This window comes from Varanus komodoensis, unplaced genomic scaffold, assembly GCF_004798865.1.
Source record: "Varanus komodoensis strain SLA01 unplaced genomic scaffold, ASM479886v1 scaffold100, whole genome shotgun sequence".
NCBI lineage: Eukaryota > Metazoa > Chordata > Lepidosauria > Squamata > Varanidae > Varanus > Varanus komodoensis.
The window spans coordinates 185,151-201,066 of NW_025335270.1; positions in this window are offsets into that span (position 1 = coordinate 185,151).

A 15,916-nucleotide genomic window follows, 5' to 3' on the forward strand; every position below is an offset into this window, starting at 1 on the left:
TAAGCATAATTACCTTAAAAACCAAATAAGCAGTAATATAATCTATGCTTTTGTTCAAAATGAAACACCCCAGAGGCTGGCTTGGGCAGAGAGACTGCAAACGTTGTTACCTAATTTCATGTGGCATGTGGAAACGATCCAGCCCAAGCTAGCCACTTGTCAGCTGTTCAAGACCCTTGGTCCGAGGTGTCTCAAAATGCCATGGCTGCTATGACAGCCAGCAGGCTGTTGCAGAGTGCTTGACCCTGCATGCATAACTAGTGCCACACTAGTGTGTGTGTCCATGGCTTCTTTGTCACTGGCAGCCCACTGCCTGCTATGGCTTAGACTCATCTTGACTTGTAGCATCTGCTGTCTCAGGGAACCAGTTTGATTGATGCACTCCCAGAGGCTAATGCTTTTCTGATGGCCCTACAACAGTATCCTAATGGTATAAGCAGGTGCTTTTGTCAAAAGCTGCAACTCTAGAATGCAGAGATAACCCAGAGATGATGACGATAACCACCCACTCCTGACTGCAAAAGCCTAATTGGCTCCCTGCTATGTAGGGAGCTTGGAGCAACAAAGCAGCAAGGACAGCAGATGGAATGCATGCGGAGGTAAAATTTAAGTCCTAGCTGGTAGGAACTAAAGAACATCTGAGGGCCCCAAAAGAAGCAGTGACAGTAGCAGAGCTAGATTATTTCTCTACCGCCACTGTGCCAAGCAGTGCTTTTCTGCAGAGCTCTTCCATGTGGTGCAGTGTGGTGTTTGGTGGGCAGAGTGCTGGATCAGGCCTTGGAAGAGCAAAGCCTGTGAAGCTCAGTGGGTGACTTTGGGCCAGTCACTGTCTCTCAGACTAACCAACCTCACTGAGCTGTTGTGAAGATAAAATGGAGAGGAGGAGGACCATGTAAGCTGCTTGGGATCCTTAAAATGCAGCATAAATGCAACAATTAAATAAATACACAAATAGAGAGGTATTGCTCATATGGGAACCCAGTATAGACAACAAGCTATGGTAGCACATGGTTACAGTACATATGAAGAAGATTGCTGATTAAATGGCTTACATCTGTTCCGACTCAAATGCCACCTTGCGTGGAATACAGTTACAGGATCTCCCCTTAAGACTGCCTAGTGACCCTTGTTGGGATGTACACCAGTTACGGCAGTCTGAGGATTCCGAGAAGGAGTAGCGTGAGGCCAAGCGGGCAGTATGAAACCCGCACGACTGCTCACGTCAATTGTGTTGTGCTCGAGCAGTGGCAGGCGGCATGCTGCATGAGGGCACCATCCTTGGTACATGCAAATATGCCCTGCCCCTCCCACTGGAAGTGATATGCGGAGCTGGGCTTGTTCAGAAATCCGTTCCTGTTGGTGCTGATAGGTGTGCGCTTAAAGGAGTGTTGGACTCAGATCTGACCTCTGCCTTGCACACAGTCTTTTGGGCAGGTTACTTGCCCTTTGCTGTACCCCAACTGCCATTTTGGGGTGATGCCTGGGGCAGATGCTTAAATCTCTCAGTATGCCCACAGCTCTAACTCCTGTACTACTACATGTTATCTTTCCAGGGAAACTGGAATACCAGCTAAATGATATTGTGCTAGAATACTTTATGTTGGCACATAATAATTTACATTAGTGGCGGCCCACTGTGGGATAGTGCCTAGTTTAGTGCCCATCTCCAATCTCAGGGGATCTTCATGCCCCGCAGAGGTGTTTACGGGGGAGATGGATCACTGCAGCTCCTCTCTCCCACAAAAGCCACATCTCTTTCCAGTGGTTGTGTTTATACAAATGCTTAGGTAGCAATGTGTGTTCTTTATTTTCTGGGGCTTCTTTTACTTCACTGCAAAGACAAGCAGCAGCATGACTTTCATGCTATTGCATGCTATTAAATCATTGCATATGAAATTAAATTAAAAACAACAAAGAGACAGAAGAAAGCCCAGCTGGCCTCTCATAAGAACACCTCTCCCAACACACACATGTTCCATCCCATCCCAATCTTTGGGAGGGTTTTTGTCCACCTCACCCGTGAACTCAGCGATTTCCCTGGGCCAAATGTCTGGGCCAAACTAGCCAGAAGATGCATACACAACAACCTGCAGGCTCAATTCTTACCCATCTTGACTGATATACCCAAGGGGGTTGACTGGTTGAGTCTAGGAGGAAATAAATACCTCCTCAAGAAGAGTAAAGCTAGTGTCCTCAAATGAACTGAATGTGAGACCACCCCTGAAAAAAATCATGATTAGGCCCACATAATTTTGGTCAGTATGGATCAGTTGCAAAACTCCCCTTTAGGGGGAAAGTGTTCTAGGTGGGGGAAGCTGGATCATCTCAAGATGTTCCCAGAATGGACAGATTACCTAAACCCATTTTGATCTGGTTTTCATTCTGGTTTTTGGCCTGAAGCTGCCCTGGCAATACTGGGGAGAGGGGGAGGGATCTTCCCTGGACCTTCCATGGCTTTTGTCGTCACTATGTCTGTCCTGGCTGAGAGCTGGGAGGAGCTCTGCTCCAATGGTTCTGCTCCTACCTGCAGCCTGGGTCAATTCCAGAAGGTGGTGCTGAGACCCTATTTCTCTGGCCTGTGACATTTGTGCTGCAGGGCTCTATCTTGTCCTTTATGCCATTTTACACCAACATGAAGTTACTGATGAGGCTGTCTGGAGATCTGGATAACACTGAGCCCAACTTCTTCTCTTCCATGTGCAGCAAAGGATGGCTGGGGTCAGAAACAGATGGCCCGATTGCTAGTACCCTGAAGCCGAATGTGAGCAAGAACAAGGGCCAAAGCATGCATTATGGTAGTGGTGTGATTGCATGGATGTGCCTGTTTCCTCTGTGGGTGGGTGGACTGCTTCAGGATCAGGAATGTGGTACATGAGGCAGGGGTGGGGCTGCGGTCCAACCCGAATGCCGTGCCGTGCCTTGCCGTGCCTCTGGTGCTGCACACCAGCTTCGAGGGGCTGATCTTTGGGACTACAGTGAGGGGCATGGAGAGAATACCATACGTGCCCGGGTTCCGATCCACATAGGGTCCTCCACTGCTACTCTAGCGGCGACAACAGCAACACAACCGTATATTCAATGCAACATGCAACTGAATCCTTAGGTGTTGATGGTTGGTGATGGAGTTAGCCTCACTCTATTGTACCACTTCTCTTTCAGGATCAGATCTGTAGCTTGTGGGTACGGCTAGATCCAGCCCTTCTCGTGGATGCCCAAGTGGCATTCGAGTCTCGCTGCACCATCCATCGGGACACTGCAGTCCCCAGAAGGCTGCCTGAGGGGCTATGCATCATTCAGCTGGTTATCAGAACTATGCTAGGAATGACTATATTTGGACAGAAATTATAAATGGCAAGCAGAAAAAGAATTCCACAGAAGCAGCCGGCCTTTGTTGTAAGATACACTCAGTTGCGCTTTGCCATACCTGTGGGAAGCTGATGCTGAACAAAGCCATATGGAGCAATGGAGTGCTAATTTCTTAGCTTTGCGCATTGCTACGATTTAACAGCCTCGATTAGAAGTTCATAACATTGCAAGTCCGATAAGGATGAAGGACAGTTTTAAAGGGCATACAGTCCATCCTCTCCTGATGGCTTGTGTGTCATGATTTATTAATTTTCTTGGGGAAAACAAAACAGTCCACATTATTATGTTTGGTGCCAAAGCACTGCTATGTAGGATCTGAGTAGATATGGCAGCTCCTTTATTTCTTTGGAGCCGTGGTGATGTGTAATGGAATCCTGAAAGTCAAACTGAGGCATATCTTTCAAGCCATTGAAAAGTTAAAAGATATCATCTTCTTTGAGAGGAGACTATCGGCAGCAGATGGCTCTGGCTAGGGCAATGCTGTTCATCAGCGAGTAAATGAGTATGGAATGATGGTTTCCACCATTTATTTTCGTGTCTGTGCATTTTAGTGCCAGGCAGACCTCACTGTAGACCACACTAATCTATGTATTCACATATTAGACGCGGAAGGGGAAGTGGAAGCTCACTTTCCTGGCTCGTTGCTGAGTCCCATCCACATTCTTAACAGGCTGCTTGAAACCACGGTTTATTTCATCTCTGATCCATTTGGCAGCCTGGTTTTTAAGCTTATTAAAAGTGATGCTGGTGAAGTTCACTGGACTCAGGTCTGGAAACAAGCTCCAGTGGCTCAGCAATGACTGCTTCAAAGGCAAGGGAATCATTAGGAACCCCTAAACTTTATCTAGCTTGGATTAAAACGCAAGGGGGGCGGGCAAAGCCCATCTTACTTATGGCATTCAATGTGGATAAGAGCAAGGTCCTGCACTTGGGGCATAGGAATAGGTGTCCTAAGTACAGGTTAAGGGACAAGTGGAGAGCAGCACTTGTGAAAGGGACCTCAGGGTGCTGGTTGACTGCAGACTGAACATGAGTCAGCAGTGTGATGTGGTGGTTAAGATGACAAACACCACCCTTGGTTGCATAGCCAGAAGTGTGGCTTCTAGATCGAGAGAGATATTACTACGGTTCTATACGACTCTGGTGTGCCTGCAACTGGAGTATTGTGCTCAGTTTTGGGCCCCTCATTACAGGAAGGATATAGCCAGGTTAGAGTCAGTGCAGCGTAGGGCCACAAGGTTGGTGGCCAGTTTGCAGGGGAAGCCATATGAGGCGAGACTGAGGGAACTGGGTCTTTTCAGCCTGGAGGAGACTCAGAGGGGATCTGATGGCGACATACAGGTGTGTGAGGGGATGTCACATGGAGGTGGGCAGAGATCTGTTCTCCCCTGCAGAGGAAGGCAGGACGCGCTCCAAAGGAGCAAAGCTCAGGAAACCAAGGTTCCATTTAGATGCCAGGAAGCACTTCCTGACTATTAGGACCCCGAGCGTGTGGAATGGGCTTCCACGGGGGGTCATTGAGGCCCCATCGGTGAGGGTGTTCAAAGATAGGCTGGACATGCACATGGTGGGCATGTCATGAGCAGAGCCGGTTGGAGTTGGGGGTTAGACTAGATGACCCAGGAGGACCCATCTGACTCACTATGTTTCTATGTTACTTGGGGCACAGTTGACGCCTAAGACTCTCAGGTAAGAGTGTGGGCTCAGACTATTTGCATTTGCCACTGAGATCACCTCAGCTGTGAATGACAAGAACAAGTCCAGATTACATACCTGTCCTTTTCAGTGCAGTGTAACCTCATCTGGAACTGGCAAATAACATTCCCTGGACCTGGGAGCCAACCTCTGCCTTATCAGAATTCAGCACCAGTTTCTTAGCCCTCATCCAATCTCCAGTTGAATTCAGGCACTAGTGTGGAAACCATAAAACAGGGAATAGAATGGTTAAACATTGCAGCACTCGGTGTGAGCAAAACCAAGTGCACTGGAATGACATGTTTTCAGTCAGACAAACACAAAGTGTTTTACTCTGGACATGACAAACTCAGAAGAAATAAAGTTGCTCTAACAGAGTAGTAGGCAAGATGTAGCACAGGCAGTAAGGGGCTATAATGCAAAACCCGACCAAGTAACATCTATCAGCATTGTGGGTTTGCTCCAACAACAGATGCTGAAGAGGAAGCAATTAAAAACTTTTATGCAGGTGTTCAAGAGGAAATTGTTAACTCACCAAAACAAGGCATGCTTCTAATCCTAGGTGATTGGATTACAAAATAGAATCAAATGTGGTAGGGAAATTTGGTTTAGGGATCAGAAATGAAGCAGGAGAATGACTCATAGAATGTGAAGCCAATATGAATCATAAATATGAATGATCACAAATACGAATGATGCAGCTAGTCAGATGACTATATACATGGATATCACCAAATGGCCAATAAAGAAATTAAATAGACTTTGTAAGTGGAAGCAGAAGATGAAGAAGTGGTATTTTTGCTGTCAAAAGGAGACCAGGAGCAGATTCTGGTAGTAACCATGAACTCATAATATCAAAAATCAGAGTAAAGCTGCAAAAGTTACATAGAAACATAGAAACAGAGCAAATCAGAAGGCGCCTCCCAGGCCATCTAGTCTGACCTCCGGCTCCAGCCAGCTTTGCTCATGACATGCCCACCATGTGCATGTCTAGCCTATCTTTGAACACGCTCACCGATGGGGCCTCAATGACCTCTCATGGAAGCCCATTCCACACCCTCGGGGTCCTAACTGTCAGGAAGTGCTTCCTGGCATCCAAATTGAACCTTGGTTCCCTGACCTTTGCTCCGCTTGTCACTGACCGCCATCCTGATGATTCCCCACTAATGGTTACCCTTGGCTTTCAGTCAGTCAACCATGCCCTAATCCATCGGACAGTGCTTTGGAGTATCCCAAAACTCCTCAGTTTCTCCACCAGGATATCATGGGGCACTTTGTCAAAGGCCTTGCTGAAATCCAGGTAAACCACATCCACTGCATCCCCTCCATCCAGCCATCTCAAAACCTTGTCATAGAATTCCACAAGGTTTGTCTGGCAGGACCTGTTTTTGCAGAAGCCGTGTTGTGTGGCTGCCGGCCTCCCTTCCCTATCTAGTATCACTAGATCTCTCTCTATTGTGAGCCTTTCCATTGTTTTTCCTACAATGGATGTAAGGCTAACCAGTACGTAATTCCCCATGTCCCTTCTACTACCCTTTTTGAAAATTGGGACCACTGATGTCACCCTCCAGTACTCTGGAACTTCACCTGTTCTCCACAAGGCATCAAAAATAGAGGCCAGCGGGCGTGAGACCTGACAACTCTCTAAGTACTCTCAGGGGTAACCTGTCAGGGACTTGTGACTTTGTAATGCCCAATGCCCCGAGGAGCTCCTCTACTTCAAGGGGGGTGACTCTAATCTGTGCCCCTAAGTCCCCGGCCTCATCTAATCTCCTATACGGATCTCCCCTGTCCTGCTTTGGGGAGAACACAGAGGCAAAATAGTTATTCAGCATCTGTGCCTGTTCCCTCATATCAGTCACTAGATCCCCTTCCTCCTTATTTAGTGGTCCCACTACTTGTCTCCCCTTCCTCTTCCTATTTACATGCTGAAAGAAGCCCTTTTTGCTCTTGCTCTTGATATTCTTGGCAAGTCTCAGCTTGTAATCTCAGCCTTAGCCTTGTGAAGAATCCTTCTGCAACGGGCCTCCTCCTCCTCCTATTGTCTATTTGCCCCAGTGCCCATTTCCTATGGAGCTTCCTCTTGCATCTAATCCCTCTTACCACCTCCTTTCGCATCCATGGTGGTTCTCTCCCCCGCCTCCCCACCTTACTAACTAGAGGCATCGTCAAGGCTTGCACCTCCAAAAACTCCCTTTTGAGTGCCATCCACCCGTCCTCAACTTGCTTACCTTCCAGTAACCTATCCCAGGAGACTTTCCCCAGTCTGGCCTTCAGTTGGCCAAAGTTGGCCCTCTTGCTCGACCTGCTGCTGTCCCCTGATCTCAAAGGAAAGGATGGAGAGATCATTTGCATCCAGAGCTCCCCTGATCTGTACTTCATCTATCAGCTCCTCTCTATTGGTCAAGACCAAATCAAGGATGTCCCCCCACCCCCCATCTCCTCTCAGACCCTCTGTGTGAAAAATCCTCCCTCTATAGCTTCTAGGAAGCGACGTGACCTGGCTGTCACCGCTGAGTGAGTCTCCCACCTAATATCCGGGAGATTGAAATCTCCCATAATTACTGTGTCTCTCACCTGAGATATCCTTAGAATCTGGTCTGTCAGGACATCATCCAGGGTCTCAAGTTGACCTGGAGGGTGATAACATACTCCCACTGTCAGATCCCCCTCTCCTTGTCAAAACCCCTAAGTTTCACCCAGACTGCCTCTACCGAATCCCCCTCTGTGCTGCATTCTATCTCACTGCATCCTATTCCTTCCCTGACATATAAAGCTACACCCCCACCCCTTTCCCTTCCTGTCCTTTCTAAAAAGGTGATACCCCTCTATGTTCACATTCCAGTCTTGCCTTTCATCCCACCAAGTTTCTGTGATCCCCACCAGGTCATACCCTCCTATTCCCAGGAGAGCTTCAAGCTCTTCCTGCTTATTACCCATGCTCCTAGCATTGGTGTACATGCACCTCAACTCCTTCCCACCGCTTCCTTTCCTTGGAGTCTCCAGTCTCCTCCTTCCTCCCATCCTCCCTGATACCTGGCCAACAAGAACGCCACTTGGGCCTTTAGCTCCCTGAGTTTCTTCCCCAAGGCCTCTAAGTCCCTGGTGATCCCGACCCGACCACATCCTGCCTGGCTATGTCATTTGTCCCCACATGGATCACCAGAAGTGGCTGGTGACCCCTGGAGCAAACAAGATGCTCCACTCTGTCCTTCACATGCCAGATGCGTGTGCCTGGCAGGCAGCAAAACTCCCTTGTCTCAAGGTTGGGGCGGCACACCGCCACCTCAGTGCCCCTCAGCAGGGAGTCCCCAACGACAATCACCCGCCACTGTATCTTCCCAGTGGTGGTGGGTGGCCGTGCCCTGACCCTCTCCTCTCCTGCAGTGGCCCCCTTGCCACTTATGGTCCCAGGCTGGGAGTGCTGCTGGTCCCCCAAGGCCTCATCAGCCCCGGCCTCCCCAAGCAGAGAAAACCAGCTCCAGATCGGCGCCAGGAGGATGAGGAGGCCGTGCTGGCTTCCACGTCCTGTGGGTGGGTGACATGTCTCCATACCTCCCTGGCTGCTCCTCCTGTGGCCTCTCCCTCAACCCTCTGTCCAGAGGGGGGCTGCTCCCGGGGGGGCCTGGAGAGCTCTCTCGGCCCTCAGGCACCTCGACTGCTCCTCTAGCAGGACCACCAGCTTGCACCAAGGGCAAGTGTAATTTAAATTGGAGGAAAAACAAAGCAAAGCGCAGCACAACACCAAAAAAGCCAAACCAAACCAAACCAAACAAACACACAAAAACAAAACAATAAAACAAAAAAAAACCCTTGGCCCCCCAGGGAAGGGAGTCCCTGGGGAGCCCCAGCCACAGGTAAGGGACGCAGACAAGGGACGACACCTTATCAGCCCCTCAGGCTGGTGGCCCCACCCCTCTGCTTCCTGCTGGCCCCTCTGGCCTCTCTGGCCCCGCCCCCTTCCTCTCCACTGCTCCTGTCCCCCTGCTCCCCTGCCCAGCTCCTACCTTGCCTTCGCCAGTCCCCCGGCCACTCAGCACCCTCTCCCAGCCTCTGCCTCTGCTGCTCTGCCGCTCTGCCAAGAGGCCAGAGCCAAAAGGATCACTGACAGAAATACAGTTCCAAAATACAATTTCAATAGCATTCCTGAGGAACTTAAAATTAAGATAAAGAACTGATTTGTATTGCTCCACTTTACTGATCATGGCCCAGAAGAACTGTGGACTGAAACCAGAAACATTATTAGAGAAAAATGCCAAAAGGCAATTTCTGTAGCAAAAAGAAAGGAGAAGCCTAGATGGATGACAGAAGTACTTACAGTTGCTAAGGACAGGCAAGAAACAAGAGGAGACAGAAGCAGGGACAGAATCCTGAATGCAACTTTTTAATGACTAATGTGTAGAGACCAAAAAAAATCCTTTTGCAATGACCAGTGGGTGGGGGTGGAGAATAGAAAGATGCAACAAAAAGGGAAACACAAGAGATATCTTCCAGAATATCCAAGAAATCAAAGGGAAATTCAATCCTAGATTAGAAATGCTAAAAGACAAGCAAGGGAACACACTAAGGAACAGGAGAAAATAGAGAGAAGGTAGAAAGAATACACAGAACTACAGAGAAGAGATGAAAGCACGACAGACTTCTTCAAAGGGGAATCCTACGAAGAAGAGCCTGCACTATTAGAAAGTGAAGTGAAAGCTGCTCTGAAAGCACTTGTACAGGATAAAGCAGCTAGAGTAGATACGATGCAAACAGAACTACTCCAAGCTGCAGAGGCCGAATCCGTTGAAATCCTAACAAAACATGTCAACAAATATGGAAAACAAAACGATGGCCCACAGTCTGGAAACATTCAGTATGCATTCCAGTTTATTTATTTATTTATTAAAACATTTCTATGCCGCCCCTTGCTGAAGCCTCGGGGCGGCTTACAACACAATAAAATACAAAAATAACAATATGAAATTAACAATATAAAATAAATAACAATATAAAAGAAGTCGCCCTGGCCAGATAAATAAGCAAATATTGTTAACAATTAAAATGACATTTAAATAAAAAGGTCTTCACCTGGCGCCGAAAAACAAATAACGACGGCGCCAGGCGGACCTCTCTGGGTTCCCAAGAAAGGAATGCAAACTAATGCCGCAACCATAGGACCGCTGCATTAATCTCCCACATAAGCCAAGTGATGCTCAAAGTGTTGCAACAAAAAATACTACCCTCTATGGAGCAAGAGATGCCTAATCAACCTGGATTCTGAAAAGGAAGATGCATTAGCGATCATACTAATATATTTTGGATACTGGAGCACAGAATTCCTCCTGAAAGAATTTCAGAAAAAGATCAGCCTCTGCTTTATAGACTTCAACAAAGCCTTTGACTTTGGATTGTGGATCGCTAGGAATTATGGATGTTCCTGAAAGAAATGGGTGTGCCTCAGCACTTGACTATCCTGCTGCATAACCTGTGATGTGGACGAGAAGCTACTGTTAGGGCAGAAGATGGAGAAACAGAGTGGTTTCCTGTAGGCGAAGGTTTCAGACAAGGATCTCTTTTATCTCCCTATCTGTTCAATCTGTACACAGAACATATTGTAAGGAAAGCTGGATTAGAATCAGAGGAAGGAGGGGAAATTGGCAGAAGACACATCAGTGTCGTGAGGCTGGAGCACTCTTCCTAATTACTCACACAGGTAAAGCCTTTTATGCTAAACAACTTCAAAGATACGGAGGCCATGAATAATACAGGAGTCGTTAATGGTAGTTCTAAGCAACACAGATGCCCCCTCCTTTCTGACCTATCTCAGATTTATGATGCACTCTTAACCCGATGGGAACGCCCCTCCCCACGAGGGTTAGATGAACTCCTCTCCCTCCTTCTTTGACTTTGCCTCTCTTCTAATTGGCTCAAACACTGAAGTCTTCTCCTCAGCTGGGCATTCTCCATGGCAACGGGCTGTCTCATGGTCTGCTGAGCAATGTTATCTCTCTGAAGAATGTGGTCTTCAGGCTGGACAAAAACTTTGTCAAAGTCAGGTGTGGGCGGGTTTGTGCTATGGGCACAAACTAGTAGAAATCTTCTTGCTCTAAAGCCTGACTCTTGCTGGGAGCTTCTTGCTCTCTTATGCGTGCTAATGACTCCTCCGAGTCATTAGGCACGGCAATCAGCAATTTAAGGTATGCAGATGACACCATACTACAGGCAGAAGCAGCAATAACTTGAAACAACTCCTGATGAAAGCAAAAGAAGAAAGTATTAAAAGGACTGTAGCTGAATATTAAGAAAACAAAATTCAGCACTACAGAAGAATTATAAAACTTTACTATTAACAATGAAGAAGTGGAAATTATGAAAGAGTGTACATACCTTGGCCCAGTCATCCATTCAAAGGGCCAAGAAATTTGAAAAAAAAACCTGAAACTTGAAAGGGCAGTAATGAGGGAACTAGAAAAGGTTATCAAGTGTAAGGACGTTTCACTGGAGGCTGAGGCAAAGATAATCCATACTGTTCATATTCTTTGTCACAACGTACAGTCGTGGACCACGAAGAAAGCTGACAGGAAGAAAATAGTTTGTCCTCATCCACTCCAGAACAACTCTCAGGCGCTGACTGAAGCTAGAGGCACATGGCAGCTGAGAAGCATTTTAGCCTCCAGGGGAAAAGCTTTGCCAAACAGAGTAGTGAGAAAGTGAGGCTCCTTCTTCAGTTTGGCTGGGACCAAATGTAAAGATGTATAGAATTTATACCATTCTTAAAACATTTGAAATAGTTTGCCCTTCTTCAAAGGAAACCATTTAGAAGTTTTGGAATCTATTCCTTAAACATTTATATGCATCCAAAGAATTGCTTTAGTCCATATCTTAGGTGCTGCCTTCTTGTTGCTAGATCAACGGGGGAAACGTTGGTTTTAAATTAATTCATAGGTTGACTTGGTACTTTTGATTTAGTGTCAGTTTTTGTATTTATGTAACTTTCAGGATGGTATACAATACATTAAAAATGCAAACAATAAAAGAATGCGTAAAAACAGCACATAATAAAATCAAGATAAATCTATCAGCAAAGACTAAAAACACTCTAGAACATGACACTTAAGTGCATGGGAAAAGAAAAAGGCCCTCACCTGGTACCAATAAGAGATTAATAGAGGCCCAGGAGAGCCCTCCGGTCCACAGACTGGGTGACATTGCTAAAAGTTCCCTCATGCTCATAGCCACCCACCTTGTCTCATGTGTCAGGGCTTCTGGAGGGGAGCCCCAAAGCATGACCTTGGTGTCCATGCAGGTGTTATTTTGAATTTCAAGTGTCTGATATCTTGCATAAATCTATTATAGAAGCAGGGTAGCTTCCTGTCTTTCCAAGTCTCACTCAGGTTGATATATGTGACTCACAATGAAATATGATCAGAACTGCGGCCTTTATTTTTTTGTATACCCCACTGTGTTTGCAGTGGGGTAACTGTGAAAAGTAGGACTCTTCAGTAGCAGTAACCATAGCACATGCTGTGAATGTGTACATTGAACAGGACTGCAAAACTTGTATTAATGACTTATGCTCATTTGCCTGAACCTCCAAAAGCAGAGGGATTCCCAAGGAGTCCTCAAGCCATTCTACAGGGCAGTAAAACTGTGTCCAACTTGGTGGGGCTAGCACAAAGTATCCCACAACTTCAAAGAAAATGGTGAATGAACAGCTCCACATGTACCATGGAACTTCATGGGCATGATGTGATCCCTTGCAAACAGTTTTCTGTGGAACATTTAACCTACCTTCCTAGCCAGTAGTTGTCTCCAAAATTATATAAGCCTTAAAAAATATCTAGCTGAGCACCCTGTGTTCTTTGCCTCAATGATTTCCTGTGGGAGGGAATTCCTTAGGCTGATTATATGCTTCAGACAGAAGTATTTCCTCACATTCATTCTAAATTTGCTGCCTGTCAAATTGACTCGAGCTTTGTCCCTTTAGTTCCTGGCTAAAGGAACTGATGAAACTGGATTAAAAGGAGCATTTGGCTTTTTTTTTTTTTTTTAAACAAATGGTTCTTTTTTTTTTTTTCTTGTTTTTGGGGGGGGGGGGGAAGGTCCATTTATGATCCATTCCAGGAAGGTTGGAGAGGACATTCGGGATAACTGTTTTTATGTGGAACAACAGAAATATAAACAAAGCTGACTTTACAAGGTCAGCAGTCTTTTGTGTAACCAAAAAACAGGGAGAAGGATGTCATGGCCATTTTCTCCCTCCCACATTCTCAGAATAAATATAGATTTCTTAAAGAACCTACACAAGCCTTTCCCAATTGGAAAGGGAAATTCCTTTGTCCATGCCCTTTCCTAAATTGACCAAAATTGGTGGACATACTCCACTGATGCCATGGCTTTCTGGGATTTTTAACAAGGCTTTTTTTCCATATGTGAAAAATGTTAAGGTAATATTCACAGTTGCCTCCATAAAAAACCATGAATTTTTAACTGCAAAATGCAAGAGAAAAGATTATATATTTACTGGTAGAATTATATCCAATTAAGAAGAAAGTTCATTAGAATGTAGAAGGGCGGTTGTAATCAGCTGAGAGAAAGTATAGAATTGTGTGTATTTCCCATATTCCGTTCCCAGCAGATCAAGGCAAGAGACCTCTAACTAGTCTTTTACTGCATTAGGCTGCCCATTTGGGGCTGGATTTGTAATACAGAGTACGTAATAAAAAATTGTTGACAAGACGCATTGATCAAGTTCATGATCCTTCCAAATGGTGGAGTTGGGTCTTGCCTATAGCAGGAGCTGATTCCAAACTGAGTTCCCCTCCTCCCTTCCCCACGGAATGGAGATGGCTCTGCCCTCCCAGAGGTTTGCACCTCTTGTGGACCAGACAGCAAGAACACTGGATGGTTCACTCATTTGACGTGACCTCAGAGAAAGCCACAACCCTCCCCTCCAGAGCAAACCAGAGGGGTCTGCTTTTCATCAGCCACTTGCCTTATCTTGCGGCTCATTAACCAGGGCATTTCAGCCAAGCATTCCAAGCTCGCCTCTTCCTCCAGTTCCCTTTCAGAGTCTGAAATCTCTACCTTGAAATGCTGTATTCCAGCTCCTACAAGAACAGCCTTCTACAGCCTCCAGCCTCTCTGCTGTGCTGAACAACAACTCCTATCATTTCCAGCTAGTGTGGCCATGAAGCGATGTTTGAACTGGGCAGGCAGTGCTAGTCCTTGGGCTGTGTGGAAGGCTCCTGGGAGAGGGCACATGGCTCACCAATGCCTTCGCCATTAAGGCTGAACATGCGGACAAAAGCGGTGAGTCGGATATCATCCTGATAACCTTCATATTGGAATGGGACAGTTGTGAGTACATTTCTGAGAAGAAAATGAGCTTAGGCTCCTTCTGACAGAGCAGGTGAGTACCTCACTTGTAAAATAACAACTTCATCTGTCCATTTTGCACCATTGGGACAATCCGTTGTTCTCACAAGTAGGGTCAGGGCAAACCCTTTTGGAATCCATCCATCTCATGCCCGCAGACTTCCTGTCATGCCTGACAGCGTCCAAGTGAAGAGAACCAAGACAAGAGGGACTCTGGGAATGCCTGCAGGCACCCCTGTTGCGCAGCTGGCCACTCCCCCCCCCCCCATCAAGAGAGGCTGCAGGGTGTGGAAGGGAGCACACCAGGTGCCATTCCCATCGACCAGCAGCTTTCCCCACCTGCTGCTGCCACTGCTGCTACCAGTGCATTGAGGGAAGAGATTGGCCTGTGAAGCCTGGGCACGCTTGCCAGGAACCTGGGCTCTGGGCTGTGGAAAAGCAGGCCAGATTCCAGGGAGCAAAGCCCAGGGAATCCAACAGATTCCCACCCCGCAGATGGATTCCTTCTGCACCCCTACTCATAAGTTCTCATAGAGTTCTACTGATCTTGGGGTGCTGAATTCTAATGATCCAAATACCCTAGCAGTTGAATTGCAGAAGTGAAGGAATCTGTATTATTATGTTAGTTTATTGTTATATCAAGTGTTAATTGACCTTCCCTCAACCCTTCCAAGAACAGGGTGCTGAGCTTTGCTTAGTCTCCTGCCTCACTTAAAATCCTCAGGATAACTAAGGATAAGCCAGAGAAAAAAGACACAATTTGGACTTGTGCAGACGACATGTGAAGGTGGTGATGAGGAGCAGAGGTATGCTTGTTGGCCCAAGCCTGATCTCACCACACATTGAGTGGGCCTTCTGGTCAAGGTTGGTGAGTGTTCAGCTTCATTGCAAGAAATGAAGCAATATTTTGATGCCCAACTCATCAAATTGCTGGCTTACAATATAAGATCCGAACCACCTTCAAGGAAGGAAAATAGCTACATTCCCGCACCAGTAGCTTCAAAATCTTTATTTCACTAGGAAGTCAATACCAAGCTTCTTGTAATCTAGGCTTTTAGTCAGTGTATATAAAGTCCATAAAGTCCCCTTAGGAAAAAAGGATTTCATATTTTTAGCCTTGGTTGGGGTCTGATTCAAACAAGAATTCCTCAGTTCTCCCAATATCTGGCTGAAGGATCGACACTGTGTCATGCACCCCTTGAGACAGTAAAGCTCCTGGTAGGCCACTGTACCTTTTGATTTTTGCCATCATCAAGATATATGTGTTTAATCAGGCTCTTGACAGGTAAAGACTGTGAAAAGAGGACAGTTTGTTCTCCCAAGCTGTTCAGTCTCTAAGCCCCCTGTTTATTTTGGAACTGAATGAATAACATTGTGCTGGGAGCGGAAATTAAAAAAGCAGGGTAGTAATTTACAGTAGAGAGGAGAACAGATTTAGGGGCTTTCCCCCCTTCTTTTCTCCACCTCTTCTCACTACTCTGATTCCAAACTTCCA